This window comes from Myxine glutinosa, chromosome 10 (genome assembly GCF_964187855.1).
Source record: "Myxine glutinosa chromosome 10, kmMyxGlut1.1, whole genome shotgun sequence".
Taxonomy (NCBI): Eukaryota; Metazoa; Chordata; class Myxini; order Myxiniformes; family Myxinidae; genus Myxine; species Myxine glutinosa.
Genome location: NC_136270.1, coordinates 93,288,062 through 93,302,428, shown reverse-complemented (window position 1 = coordinate 93,302,428; position 14,367 = coordinate 93,288,062). Strand labels below are relative to the sequence as shown.

The 14,367-nt window shown below is 48.6% G+C and overlaps 1 protein-coding gene across 6 annotated transcripts in view; it reads right to left on the bottom strand.

Moving 5' to 3' along the window:
* The window catches only part of LOC137433960 (uncharacterized), a 97,064-nt gene that overhangs the window by 31,858 nt on the left and 50,839 nt on the right, over positions 1-14,367 (bottom strand). The window lies entirely within an intron of this gene.

Genomic DNA, 14,367 nt, shown 5'->3' with positions numbered 1-14,367 from the left:
GTTACCAAGAAACACTATGTCCAAAGGGAAACGAAAGCAGAAGGGGCAGTCGTGTAAGCATGTATCCTGAGCAAACTGTGCTGCTGAATGCATCGTCATCATCCTGCTAGCATGGCAGAAAACGGCTTCAAAGCTGCAGGAGGCATAAATATTTTGTCCACGGCACATAGGCAGTATAATAGGCAGTATCACATGCCAATGCGGAAAAATACAATTGATCCTGAACGTATAAATATTTTAGAAACTACGATTTATGTCGTGAGCTCAGACGCTCATTGGGATGTCTTTAGCCGAGGGCTTTGCCAAGACAGACACAGTACAGCTGCACCTCCGTCTATGGTGCCGGAAGATGATAGAATGCTATTCCTCAAATGAAACACGAACTTCAAGCCACATTGGGAAACCATTCGTCGCTTTCTATAGAAAGACCGCCTGGAAAATTCACACAATTTATTTTAGCCGTTGGTGGAGTTCTCCTGTCTGGTACTTCGTGCTTTCAAACAACCTGTCGGGCATCTTGCATTTCCAAACTGAATTCGAGCAACAAGTGCAATGTTTGCTCATTCGGTTTTGCAGAGTTCGATTCCAACTCAAGGACGCATATGATTATTTGCTCTCACAAGGTTGAATGTATTTAAATGCAAATAAATAAATAAATCTCAAAGTCTCGCAACTTCAAAAGCAAATGACAATTAGAAAATGAGGAAAAATAAGACACAGGCAAACAAATTTGTACATATTTTCTGTCAGCCGAAGCATGGAAAATGTCTCACAATACCATACCAATGATAAACGCTTCAACACATGCAAATTACAAAGTACCTGGAGTCCTATATTCACCTTAAGTAGCAGAAATCAATACGTTATATGCTCAACTGCTCCACAAGTCTTTTCCATCCTTTTCAAAAGACATCAAAGTGAGGGATTCGTGATAAAAAAAACCTCTACAGATTAAATGACCAACAACCTGCCTCACACAGCATTATTAGTCTCAGGCTGAAGGGCATGCGAGACTATTGCTATGTGTGTGTGCGTGTGTCCTATATATTTTTCTCTTTGAAAATGCAAATTATGCAATTATTTGAGCGATTTTAAGGCGTAGCCCATCGGACAGAACCGTCTCGAACAGTGTTTGTCTGTCCGTATGTATGTATGTATGTATGTATGTATGTATGTATGTCCCCTCAAACGTATACCAATCAGAGCTGAGAATCTGGTCACATGACGGTGATGTGATTACGTCTGATGTCATTACAGCGGTGCAGCGGCTGACTCTTCACACACCGCCACGTTGATTTATATGCCGTTCATGCCGCACATATTGTCGAACCTTTCAAATATCACAATCGCCATGCTCTACCCTTTACGTTTTTCATTCAGTGTGAAACACAAACAAACCAGTTGTTAAAATGATCATCAAATATCGAAAGCATCGACGTTACGTCCCTTCCAACAATAAGGTACATATAGGCCTTAGGCGTTATGACTCACCTTCGTTCGAACAAATTAAGCCCAGGTTTCTTAATATAGTGGTATCGTTTCAGTTGTGTCGTTTTCGTAATAATAATAGTATTATAGTAAATATAACCATAACACTTTAATCCCAATGTCGTGAATGGAAAGTTGATGGATTGAAGCTGTGTAACCGTGGAAGTAAGGAATTCACCTCCGTTTTTTAAAAAAGAATATAATTTTCGTAATAATAACGTAATGTTTTTAATATAGTAAATATATTCGTAACACTAATCCCTTTGTAGTGACTGCAACGTTACTGGAGGTTAATATATATAAATATTAATATATATATATATATAAGTAGCGGCAATTTTGTGTCCGGTCGTCATTCTAGTCATTACGTATATGATGTCATTATGGCGTAAACAGCCGCTCACTTCGAGAGTGGCAGGAAAGGTCATTCCTCTTTGGGGTATGTAGATTACAGTCGATCTATGGTTGGGTCTCAAGAACATTGGGTGTGTGTTTATTTACCAAGTTTCTTGTGGAGAGATCGCCAAGTGGTTTAAGCATTCGAGCAAGCACTCCATTCAAAACCGTTAAGGAAGGGCTGGCTTGGCTAGCGCTAGCTAGCAGCTTGGCAAATGAGCACACCTCCAACCCTTGTGGGGTATATAGATTACAGTGGATCTTCGCTCAGTTCTGCAAGTAAAACTTACCTCACGGATGCGGATGCGGGATTCCTCCAAATTTCTTTGTTTAATGTTATAAACAGCATTAGCGACTGTTTGAAAAGCTAATAATATGTGTTTGTAGTTTATAATATTTTACAAGCCCGGCTACGCCGCTGTTAGACTTTTGGTCTTGTTTTTATGCAACCGCTTGCCCGATCAATGTGAAACTAAACACAGGAGGGACTCCCGATGGAGAATATTTTATTGCAAACTGTGACATCATAGGTCCCATGGTATGGAAGGCATATTGGATTAAAGGAAAGAAATTTGGACATTTTCTCCAAAACTGCTCAACGAAAAAAATTGAAACTTGGCATTCGTCAACAACTCCTCATGGGGTATACAGTGATAACTATGATGTAATCAATGAAGTTGGTATTCCAGCCATAATTGGTTGGATTGAAATCTTAATCCAAAAAATCTGAAACTTCATACTTCAGTGAAGAATTAAATTTATGACGTTCATAACCCATGCCAAGAAACGATGTGACATAATAGGGTGCATGGATGATACGGGTATATGGACCATGTGAGGCCCATGCAGAATGTGTGAGGTGAGACTATGCGCTCTACGAGTGCCGTTATAGTTTACATCAGGGAACTACAGGATGGCCCAAAATACTATATGGGAGTGCAATAAAGATTGGAATGTATGAAGTGAAAAAGTATTCATCAAAAATGAACAATTTTCTTTAAAACTTATTTGTTGTGGACAACATGTTCAACATGACCACCACCTATGTGCTTTCTTCCAACTGAAGGATGAAATTATTCACTATTCAGGTTGTTGAGTAGTGGCCTTGTTGATTGAATTGCTCAATTCCACAACTTTTACCCACAGTGTCATGAGTTTGTATACTTTGTGTGGAATGACCTGAATCTTCAGATCTCCACATAGAAAATAAGCGTATCGGATTTTAAGTCAGAGCTACGAGCTGGCCAAGTCATTCCACACTGGTGCCTGTCTGGAAACGCGAGAGACAAATCACAATCTTCAAACATTCCACAAAGAAAGTCAAGGATAACTCTCGCAAGCATATGAGTTGCACCATCCTGCATGAACCAATGCATGCCCTTGTATAAGCAATTATTATTTAACAAACATGATTTAAAAAATAGTTTTGAAGTATGACAAGATACCGTGAATAATTAATCATCCTAATGAATCTCCTCAACGTCCCACCCCTCCCCTCTCTGCTCCCCCAGCGTCCCGCCTCCTCCCCTCTCTGCTTCCCCAGTGTCCCGCCTCCTTCCCTCTCTGCTTCCCCAGCATCCCGCCCACGCCCCCTCTCCTCTCTGCTTCCCCTAGCGTCCCGCCCACGCCCCCTCCCCTCTTTGCTCCCCCAGCATCCCGCCCCCTCCCCTCTCTGCTCCCCCAGCATCCCGCCCCCTCCCCTCTCTGCTCTGCTCCCCCAGCGTCCCGCCCCCTCCCCTCTCTGCTCTGCTCCCCCAGTGTCTCGCCCCCTCCCCTCTCTGCTCTGCTCCCCCAGCGTCCCGCCCCCTCCCCTCTCTGCTCTGCTCCCCCAGTGTCTCGCCCCTTCCCCTCTCTGCTCCCCCAGCGTCCCACCCCCTCCTCTCTCTGCTCCCCCAGCGTCCCGCCCCTCCGCTCCCCCAGCGTCCCGCCCCATCCCCTCTCTGCTCCCCCAGCGTCCCGCCTCCTCCCCTCTCGGCACCCCCAGCGTCCCGCGCCCTCCCGTCTCTGCTCCCCCAGCATCCCGCCCCCTTCCCTCTCTGCTCCCGCAGCGTCCCGCGCCCCTCTCTGCTCCCGCAGCGTCCCACACCTCCCTCTACTCCCCCAGCGTCCTGCCCGCCCCCTCTCCGTGCTCAACCGTCCACCTCACAGGGATGATTCCATTTACATGTACATCTCCCTCTTTGCCAACATTGACCATCTTATAACCAGCCAACCAAACTCTCTCTTTCTCATATGTGGTGATTTCAACTGTCACCAGGCAAATTGTCTGGGTGTTGATACCTCTTTAACCAGCCACAATATCGTAGCAAAGGATTTCTCCATGGGCCTCACCCAAGCAATGAACAGTTTGACCCTTATTTCTCCCAGTGGTACGTCCTCCCTTCTAGACCTGGCAATGACTAATTTTCCAATTGATGTCTCCTGTTCCTCTTCTGCTCCAATAGGCTTATCTGATCATGTGCTTGTAAGAGTAAACATCTCTCTGACTATTGTCAGAGAGCTACCTCAGCACTGTATAGTCTGGCAGTTCACTGAAGCTGACTGGTAGGGACTGCAAGATGCCTTCTCATGTCAAGATTGGTCTTTCATTTCCACCTTTCATTTCCATAATATCCACATTTATACCATCTCGTCTGCAGTTATCATACCCATCATCTCACCCCTGGTGCACAGAATTCTGTGGCGAGAGATATTGCTTCAACCAATGAATCTTCTCTTCCAGGAACGTAAATCCGACCAAAGGCAATATCAGATAATTCCACAAAGCCCAGAACAAGTGTGTGTCCACCGGCTGGAAAGCCAGAAAATAACATCTAGTGGCTTACCTCAAGGCTGAAATCTCAAACCTTTCCCCTTCTTCAAAGACCTGGTGTTGCCTTGTCAGGTTCGTTTCTGGTATATGCTCCCACTCCATCCATTCCTTCAATTGAAGTGGCACCAGCGCTGATTTTGCTCGTGAGAAGGCTGAATATCTCAATTCAGTTTACTTCCAAATATTGTGTACAGTATATGCAACCCCTCACTCTCTATACTATCATACCCTGTCATACCCAAAAGCTACTGGATACTGTTTCTCACCTGACAATATGGAGTGATTGCTGGCAAACCTCGACTCCAATTCTGCAACAGACCACAACGGCATCAATGCATGTGTCCTAAAAACCTTCTCTGCTGCTCCTGCTCATTCTATTGGATCATTCTCTCTGGGTCAATTTCTATCTGCCTGGAAGTTAGCCAACATCACAACAACACTGATCCTCTTAATGACAAGTCTATTAGCTTGCTTCCAAACAGGCTCATTATATCCATCATTGCAGTTGACATGAAATCCTTCTATTTATCCAATGGCCTGATCTCAGATCGGTTTCAGAGCCGGTCATTCTACCCTGGACATGCTGCTTCTACTCTCCCAATGGATGGAAGCCCTCAATTTCAGACATGAGATCAGGGCCGTCTCTCAAGACATATCTCGAGCATTCGATAAAGTTTGGCTTTGATCTCTGAACTCCCTGCTTATGGCATCCATGGCCACCTCCTCGAATGTCTTGCTGACTTCTTCCACTCTGGTAGTCAGGGTCGAGCTCTTAAAAGGATCTTCTCATCCATCTCTGTCAAAGCTGGAGTGCGTCAAGGCAGGGTCTCGTCCCGCATAATCTTCATTAATGATCTTTCTGATTCCCTGGAAAATCCTGCTCATCTCCTTGCTTATGATTCCATCCTCTTGTGTGCCATCTCTCGTCCCTCAGACAGGCAGGTAGCAACCACTTAACTCTGCAGATCTTGATAGAATCAGGAGCTGGTCCAACACTAGGAATATTAGTAAGGGAAACATATGAAAATCTGTTAACTAAATTGTTACCAAAAAATTTCTTCACCAATATGTTTGTAAAGGTGTGTAATAACATGTGTTAAAATGTTGAAGGTCAACTCCCGTGGGAAACCCAGAAAAAAAGCTGTTGAATTCGGGTAGCGAAAAATTATTTTCGAGAATTTTTATTTTTTTAAATCGGCCCTTAAGTAACTTATGAGGGGTCAAATAAGGGTTTTTCATGATTCTGAGTTGATTGTTAACATTTATATTTCACCACAGACACTCCTTTGTGGAAAAATAATTTCTAAATATATCTCATTTTCTACTTTGCAGGACATGGAGTCTAGCAATATGAAGACGTTACTCCACCTGTGCTCAATTGCTTCATCTGTGCACGCTCGGATACACCAGCTGAAAGGCTCATACAGGCAACTCCAAAGGGATACTCAACTTTATTGAAACAAGCAGAAACTGTCGAAAATGTTACTGTTGTGGAACGTATTGTTACAGATACGACTTTGATGGTATGGTGGGCCGAGCGGGATGGCCGCCGTATCCGTACAAGTTACCCGATTGTGCCCGAATGTTAACTAATCGCGCTACGCTGGCTCAATAGGAAAGAGAAGACACCCGGCTGGGTTATAATGACACAATACGACACCAGGGGTTCAGTTCTCAAGTATATTCGTACGGAAAAAGGTTAGATTACAACTACAAGAGGGACAGCATAGGAAGACAGGCACTTAGACACACTCTTATATTAACCCTAGACAGACCACAGATAAACGGGACAACGCTGACTCACACGGGATTTGATGGCAAGGAAAGCGGCAGTCGATGGCTCAGGTGCACCTGGCTCAGGGACAGAATCACGTACGGTGGTGTCCAGCAGATGCGGGGAGGTCGCTCAGCGCTCGTGGGTCGCGACTTTGGTGGAGATGCCGGGGAGGTCGCTCAGCGCTCGGGAGGGTGGCGTCTTGTCCTTCCAAGCTCGGGGCGCATCTCACGTCACGTCCGGCGCGGGGCCGCGTATATCCGGCGGGGAGTGACACGCCCTCGCTCGTTAGCTCCGCCCCATATGGCATCGGCCCATGGCTTCTCATTGGGTGCGGGGGTTACCGGCTCCGCCCTTGACGGGGGGCCGACAGGGAGCCCCCTTCTGGGTAACCCCGTCGAGCACATGTTCAATGGCGGCCAACCGAGCCGGAGTGAGGACGCAAAGCCGCTGTTGTTGTGGTTGTTGTTGGAGCTTGAGATGATGGGAAGAGATGCGGGGAGGTATGGGAAGGTCCTAAACTCCTACTGGTGCCATATCATCACATTCTGGTGCAACGAAGAGTCATAATTAATGGAAACAAGTCCTTAACTGACATAGATTAAGAATAACTAGCAAGATGTCCTATAATTGTCTACGTGTGGTGCGGGGGACCTGGGCACGACATTTAATGGGGGAATGAAGGGGAAGATCGGCTCTAATGGGTGTTGTTTACAGACAATGGGACTAGGGAATGGGGTAAGGGGAGAGTTGGGGAGTATCGGAGAAGATAGGGGAATATTTACAAGCGGATATGGAGGTCAAATTCCATATTCGCAACATTGCACCCTTCTCTACCCTCGGGGCGTCCCGACCCGATAAATTTTTACCTACTTTAGTGTGGCACGCAATGTAGTTCCCTCTACTATTAACTCTACCCTGAGTGCGACAGTTTTACAGATATTCACAAATGAGTAAATATGTCCCCCTGCGACGTTGCACCCTTCTCCTCACAGAAACACACCCACAGGATAACCGAATCCGGAAAGAATTCGCAAACTACACATACAGCCGGTAGGGAGCATTATTTACAAGACTATGCTGCTATTTACACTACGATCCAGGACCTGTTTTTGGAGGAACACATGCAGATGTTATGCATAGAGAGAGCGCGCTTGCCAACATCGATACACCAACCCACGAGTGCTCTGTGGCCGACGGCCTTTAATAACGTGCAGAGCACCCTTCCCGAGCATCAACAGCACCACCCCACCACCAATCGGTGCAGTCACCATTGTTCATTGGAATAAAAATAAACTCGACAACCCCTAACCCTGCAGGTGTCTCTTGCTCTTCTTGTGGTGCACTTGGTGTTTAACTAAAAGTGGTTCACCTGTATGGCATAGGTGCCACGTTGACCCATAGGTCCATCCCCGGGTGGTGCTTGGCCGCAAACGAACTGCGGTCCATTGTGGGTGGCCACAAACATTGCGGTCCATATGGTGTACCGATCCAGGCAGCGAACAGCGAAAGTGCAGGCCCACAACTGCGTCGCCAGCACCTCTCTCTCCTCTCTCTCTACCCCAAAGCCAGATCCTCGGAGGTGGGAGACAAAAACAAGACAAGTGAGCAAGGTGGTAAGGGCGCAAAAGTGCACGCAACGCAAGGTGATGCACACTGGGGGCACATGGGAACCAGGTGAGACAGGTACGTTCCTACCGTACGCCCCCCCCACCAGGTAACCTACATGGCCCCTCCCTTACCCCTTACTGTATCAACAAAACACAACACTACCCATAAACATCTACTTTACAAATCCACAAACATCCCTACTGTCTTCCCCGTTCCTCCCATATACCAAATTCGTCTTCTCTCCCTCCTAACCAATCAAATTTGCCATTTTCAACTCTCATCAAAATTTGCCATTTTCAACTCAACATCAAAATTCGCCATCACCAATTCATCATCAGTCCCTCCTAGGGAGGGAGAGATGGAATCACCCCAATGTCTCATCCACGTCGTGATGCGTCTCACAAATCCAACAGCAATTCTCATTTCTGCAACACAAACAAAGAAAACACAGGTGTGGAGTCATCATCATCACCACAGGCAAGTGGCTGCGTATGGTGCGACAGGTTCATCAATCCTAACTATCTCCTAAATGACTTTAACAACTTTACACTACCCGGGGGGTCTCTCTCCGGCCAAACCATTGGCCCTCTTACACTATGGGTTCTAAAAACCAATTCCCATTGGCCAAACTGTGGTGCTCTTCAATTTGGGGTCTCACTCCCCCGATTCATCTCCCGGTGCCCTCGCACAATTTCTGGGCTGCGGCGTGTACCTCTCCCAGTGGGTCTACCCACCTGCACACCTCCACCACTGCAGTTGCCTCCGAGCTTACCTGCTCCTTGCCCTAACCTAACTACCTGGGGAAGGCCCTCTGGCACTCTCCCCACTCGGTGCCCTCTCTGGCACTGGGCTACCCGGGTCCATCCTCCGGATCCTCGGGCCCCATCCACAACTCTACCGGCTCCCAGAGCCCACCTGCGGCCTCACCTGGCCGACATCCTCACAGTGGTGGAGTGCCCAACCAACTACACACACTAACAGGCTACACGCCCAGCCATTTCCACAACACTAATGCACCCATTCACAACACCATTCTGCAACCGCACCACAAATGCCAATATCCAACCACAATTTACCTGCACCCTCTACCTAACACTTACACTACCCGCCCCGGGTGCTCGTGAAAGGGGGTCCACTCTTCCCCCATCCACACCTTCGCACCATGCACACCACTCCGTACCACTTACTCCAACTCTCTCCACACACCTGTACTTGCACACCTGTGCTCTCACACCTGGTGCCACCTGCACCCTTCTCTCCCCAAGCGCATTCGCGCTGATCCACACACTCACTACTCATACACTGCTCCACACACCTGTCCAGTTGCACACCTGTGCAATCACACCTGTTCAATTCTCACAAACACGGCATCATCTCAGCTAACTACTCCCTTCTGAAACTTGCGCTTCCCAGTCGTCCCTTTAAACTATTGCGCTCCCTCGTCATTATCATCCATACTAATCTACCTGCGTCCCCACTACAGGTATCAGTCACTAACTAATCTTAACGTTACCTAATGTCATCTTCTAGATCCCTACACACAATATCCTAACCCACCCGGGCTAGTTTTCACTGCCATACACCCCATAATCTATTGCTCCTTTGCCCCCCCATGGGAAGGATGGTGGATTTGCCATCCCACCACATCGGGGGTCTCTCACTACCAATTTTGCACATCAAATTGCAACAAATTAAAAATTTGCCAATCATCTGCCAATCACTGTACCATCACCAATCATCACTCTGCCAATCCTTTGCCAATCATCAAATTTTGCTTTTCTCTAATTTTGGGTCCAAAACACTAACCTCATCACCCAGTCGACTCACTAATACCTCTCGGTGCGCCAATTCCTGTCCAAAGCCCGGCTTCGTAAAGCCAAACAATGGATGCTGGTTGTTTTGTGCCAGCTGCTGGATGCGTCCGGCACTCGGTGCAGGGACGGGGGCTTACCCGTGCCGAGATCCCACGCACCACCTCGGCGTGGAGCCATCCAATGCCCCGATCTCGACCTGCCGGCACGTCTCACCACAAAGTGGTCGCCATGACGACCCTTTCTATCGGGCTGCCAGCTCCGCCTAGTGGAGCCTGGACGCGGCCGTTCAAAGCGAGGCCCAGCACGCACCGAGGGCCCGACTCGGCTATAAGTCGTTCTAAACTCTACCCCGTCTAACGTCGATGCTTCACCTGCATGCTTACATCCCGCAGCCCGTTCCTTGCTCACACATCCAGCCGTTTCCATGCCCCTCGTACCGTTCCTTACACACCCAGGTACACCCATTCCACTCACCGCCTTGGTCACACACCTGACCACCGAACACTTTGGCACACACTCGTTGGTCGCACACCTCACCAAAACACCTCTTCGCGCCCCCTCCTCAGTCACCTCCTCTGTGACAATCACAGGTGTGCTCTCATTCGCACACCCAACCACGTGCCTCACCACCAACTCCAGCGTGCATTCCCACTCACGCTCTACCATTCCAGGTGTGCATCCTTCCATCCCAGGTGTACATCCTCGCTCACCTGTCACAACTAACTCACGCTCCATGTCACTCTCACTACTTTCACCTCCATTCCTGACAGCGCACTCACCCTTACTCTTGACAGCACACTCTTTCCTCATGCACCTGTCCGTCACACACCTTTCTCGCGCACACTCTCCCGTTACACCCTCTGTAACACTCACCACAGCTGTGCATTCTTCCTTGCCTTTGACAGCGCACTCTTTCCCCATGCACCTGTCCGTCACACACCTTCCTCGCGCACACTCTCCCGTCACATCCTCTGTAACACTCACCACACCGCGCTTCCATGTGCCCCCTCGCACACGCGCTACGACCGACTCACTCTCGCCAGCACACTCACTCCTTGGCACGCACTTTTTCCTCACACACCCCAGAGTCGGACTTTCTCGCACACCTCCTTTTTCGCACACCAGACCTGTCGCACACTTCACCAACGGCCTCTCACGAACACCCGGGTCCATCTCGACCCCCAAGCTTATTAAATCCCCTGGCGCATCATACGCACGACCATATTGGTCACCACTTACACCGGGTCCTCTTCCTCTTCGCTTCTCCTCCATCACCTGCGAATCCCTCATCCGGTTAATGAGCACATCATCACGATCCAAACACAGACTTTGGACCAATTCTTTTATCTCCTCTTTTATCTCTTTCTTATCCCCTCTCCGTCGCTTCTTAATTTCGCTCATCCCTTCTTCCACTTCTTCTAATTTGTGCTTCACCTCTTTTATTCCCCGGTACGTCTCCTCAAGCTCGTCCTCCAAGGCTACCTTGACCGTTTCCATGTGCGTCCTCACCTGCCGGTCCTTCGTCTCCATTACCTCTATCACCTCGTCCAGCCTCGTTGTCAGTCCCTCACGTACTATCTGACATTCCCTCTTTGTCGCTATTAAGTCGTTTTTTATGTCGTTTTGTGTCGCTTTTAAACCTCCTAATACCGCAGTGTTCCTTTGAACCTGCTCCACTAACTCCGTTTGTCCCACCGTCAGCTGCTCCACCTCCTGCGTCAGGTCCTCTATGCCCCCTTGTAACTTTACAGTCGCCTTTCTCACCTCCTTTTCCATGTGCTCCTCACAGTGCCTCACCTCCTCGCGCACTCCTCCGACCTCCTCACTCACTCCTCTTCTGATCTCCTCTCCCATCACTTGCATCTCCTGCCCAGATGCCACCCTCATCTGCTCCATTTCCTCCCTGTGAGCATCCAGTTTGGTTTCTACCCCCATTCTGACCCCCTCTATCTGCTGCTCCATTTGTTTAACTTCCCTTTCCGCTTGGTCCCTCATGTCCCTCAATTTGCCTTCCATACTGTTTTCTAACCCCTCTAACCCTTTTTGCATCCCTTCCATTTGATTCTCTTGAGCGGCCATTCTGTTTTCTACCCCCATTAACCCATTTCTCACCTCTTTTATCCCGTTGTCTAACCCCTCAAAATTATTGTCTAACTTCCCAAATTTCTTGTCTAACTCCTCAAAATTATTGTCTAACTTCCCAAATTTCTTGTCTAACCCCTCACCAGTACCCCTCGCTTCGTCCCTCATTACCCCCATTTGGCCCTCTAATCGCTCACCCTGAGCATCCATCCGGTTCCCCATTACCCCCATTTGGTTTCCCAAGTCATTCCTCAGGTCTTCACTTGTCTGGACCATGAGCGCCTTTATTTGTTCCATAAATAGGCCCCAATCCATCGGCGGCGCTGCTACGGTCGCGGGCGCGGTGACCAGCGAGGCGCCATTTTGTGCGTTTGCTACCCTCGCTGCTTCGCTCTCCTCATGTCCCTCATGTCCCTCAATTTGGTCCTGGACCGACCCTGCTTCACTCTCCCCTACCGGACCCCAGCCGTCTTGATCCGCCATAGCGCGACTTGCAAAATTCGAGTTTCGTAAAACAAAACAAATTTCGGCCGCTCCAAATTTTGACCAAATTTTTTTTTCCTCTATTCGTTTTCTTTTTTTCCAAATTTGGTCGGGCCTCGAATCCCACTCCTGACACCAATTGTTACAGATACGACTTTGATGGTATGGTGGGCCGAGCGGGATGGCCGCCGTATCCGTACAAGTTACCCGATTGTGCCCGAATGTTAACTAATCGCGCTACGCTGGCTCAATAGGAAAGAGAAGACACCCGGCTGGGTTATAATGACACAATACGACACCAGGGGTTCAGTTCTCAAGTATATTCGTACGGAAAAAGGTTAGATTACAACTACAAGAGGGACAGCATAGGAAGACAGGCACTTAGACACACTCTTATATTAACCCTAGACAGACCACAGATAAACGGGACAACGCTGACTCACACGGGATTTGATGGCAAGGAAAGCGGCAGTCGATGGCTCAGGTGCACCTGGCTCAGGGACAGAATCACGTACGGTGGTGTCCAGCAGATGCGGGGAGGTCGCTCAGCGCTCGTGGGTCGCGACTTTGGTGGAGATGCCGGGGAGGTCGCTCAGCGCTCGGGAGGGTGGCGTCTTGTCCTTCCAAGCTCGGGGCGCATCTCACGTCACGTCCGGCGCGGGGCCGCGTATATCCGGCGGGGAGTGACACGCCCTCGCTCGTTAGCTCCGCCCCATATGGCATCGGCCCATGGCTTCTCATTGGGTGCGGGGGTTACCGGCTCCGCCCTTGACGGGGGGCCGACAGGGAGCCCCCTTCTGGGTAACCCCGTCGAGCACATGTTCAATGGCGGCCAACCGAGCCGGAGTGAGGACGCAAAGCCGCTGTTGTTGTGGTTGTTGTTGGAGCTTGAGATGATGGGAAGAGATGCGGGGAGGTATGGGAAGGTCCTAAACTCCTACTGGTGCCATATCATCACATTCTGGTGCAACGAAGAGTCATAATTAATGGAAACAAGTCCTTAACTGACATAGATTAAGAATAACTAGCAAGATGTCCTATAATTGTCTACGTGTGGTGCGGGGGACCTGGGCACGACATTTAATGGGGGAATGAAGGGGAAGATCGGCTCTAATGGGTGTTGTTTACAGACAATGGGACTAGGGAATGGGGTAAGGGGAGAGTTGGGGAGTATCGGAGAAGATAGGGGAATATTTACAAGCGGATATGGAGGTCAAATTCCATATTCGCAACAGTATGAAGGAGGCTCAAAAGGAAGGAAAACTGAGGTACCACCAGAAGTGTAAAAATGATCTGTACAACAACTTTGTTGCAACCACCAAGAAGTCAGCTCAAGCATCAAAGGCAGAGAAAGAGTCATCAAAGTTGAAGAGAAGACGCACTACTTGTGAGTTCAGTTCATCAACTGGCTGCAGATCTCCTGTATAAGGATGTATGCATTCTTTGCAACCAACCAGCCCAGCTCTACAAAAATAATCCAGCACAAGCTAGAAAGAAATACAGAGTGCCAGATAATTTGACTGCAGATACACTGAAGGCAAGCTTGCTGAAGACAGCACGGAGTCGCGGGGATGACTGGGGCACTGACGTCACTGGACGCCTGGAAGGGATCAACGACTTGGTAGCAGAAGAAACACTGTACCATTTGCGATGCAAACTTATGTTTGCGAGAGGTGACAGTTTGTCCAAGACTGATGAGGAAGGAAAAAGGAAGAGAGGACAGAGGAGTATTGATGAGGAGCGAGAGGCAGTTTTTATTGAATTCTGCGAATGGTTAGACTCAGAATTAGAGCATGGGGTAATGAACATGGACCAAGTCCATGAAAAGCTGCAGGAGTTTGATCAGTCACCAGAGAAGAGCCTTTCTTATTCAAAGCATTGGCTAAAGATAAAACTTCTAGAGAAAT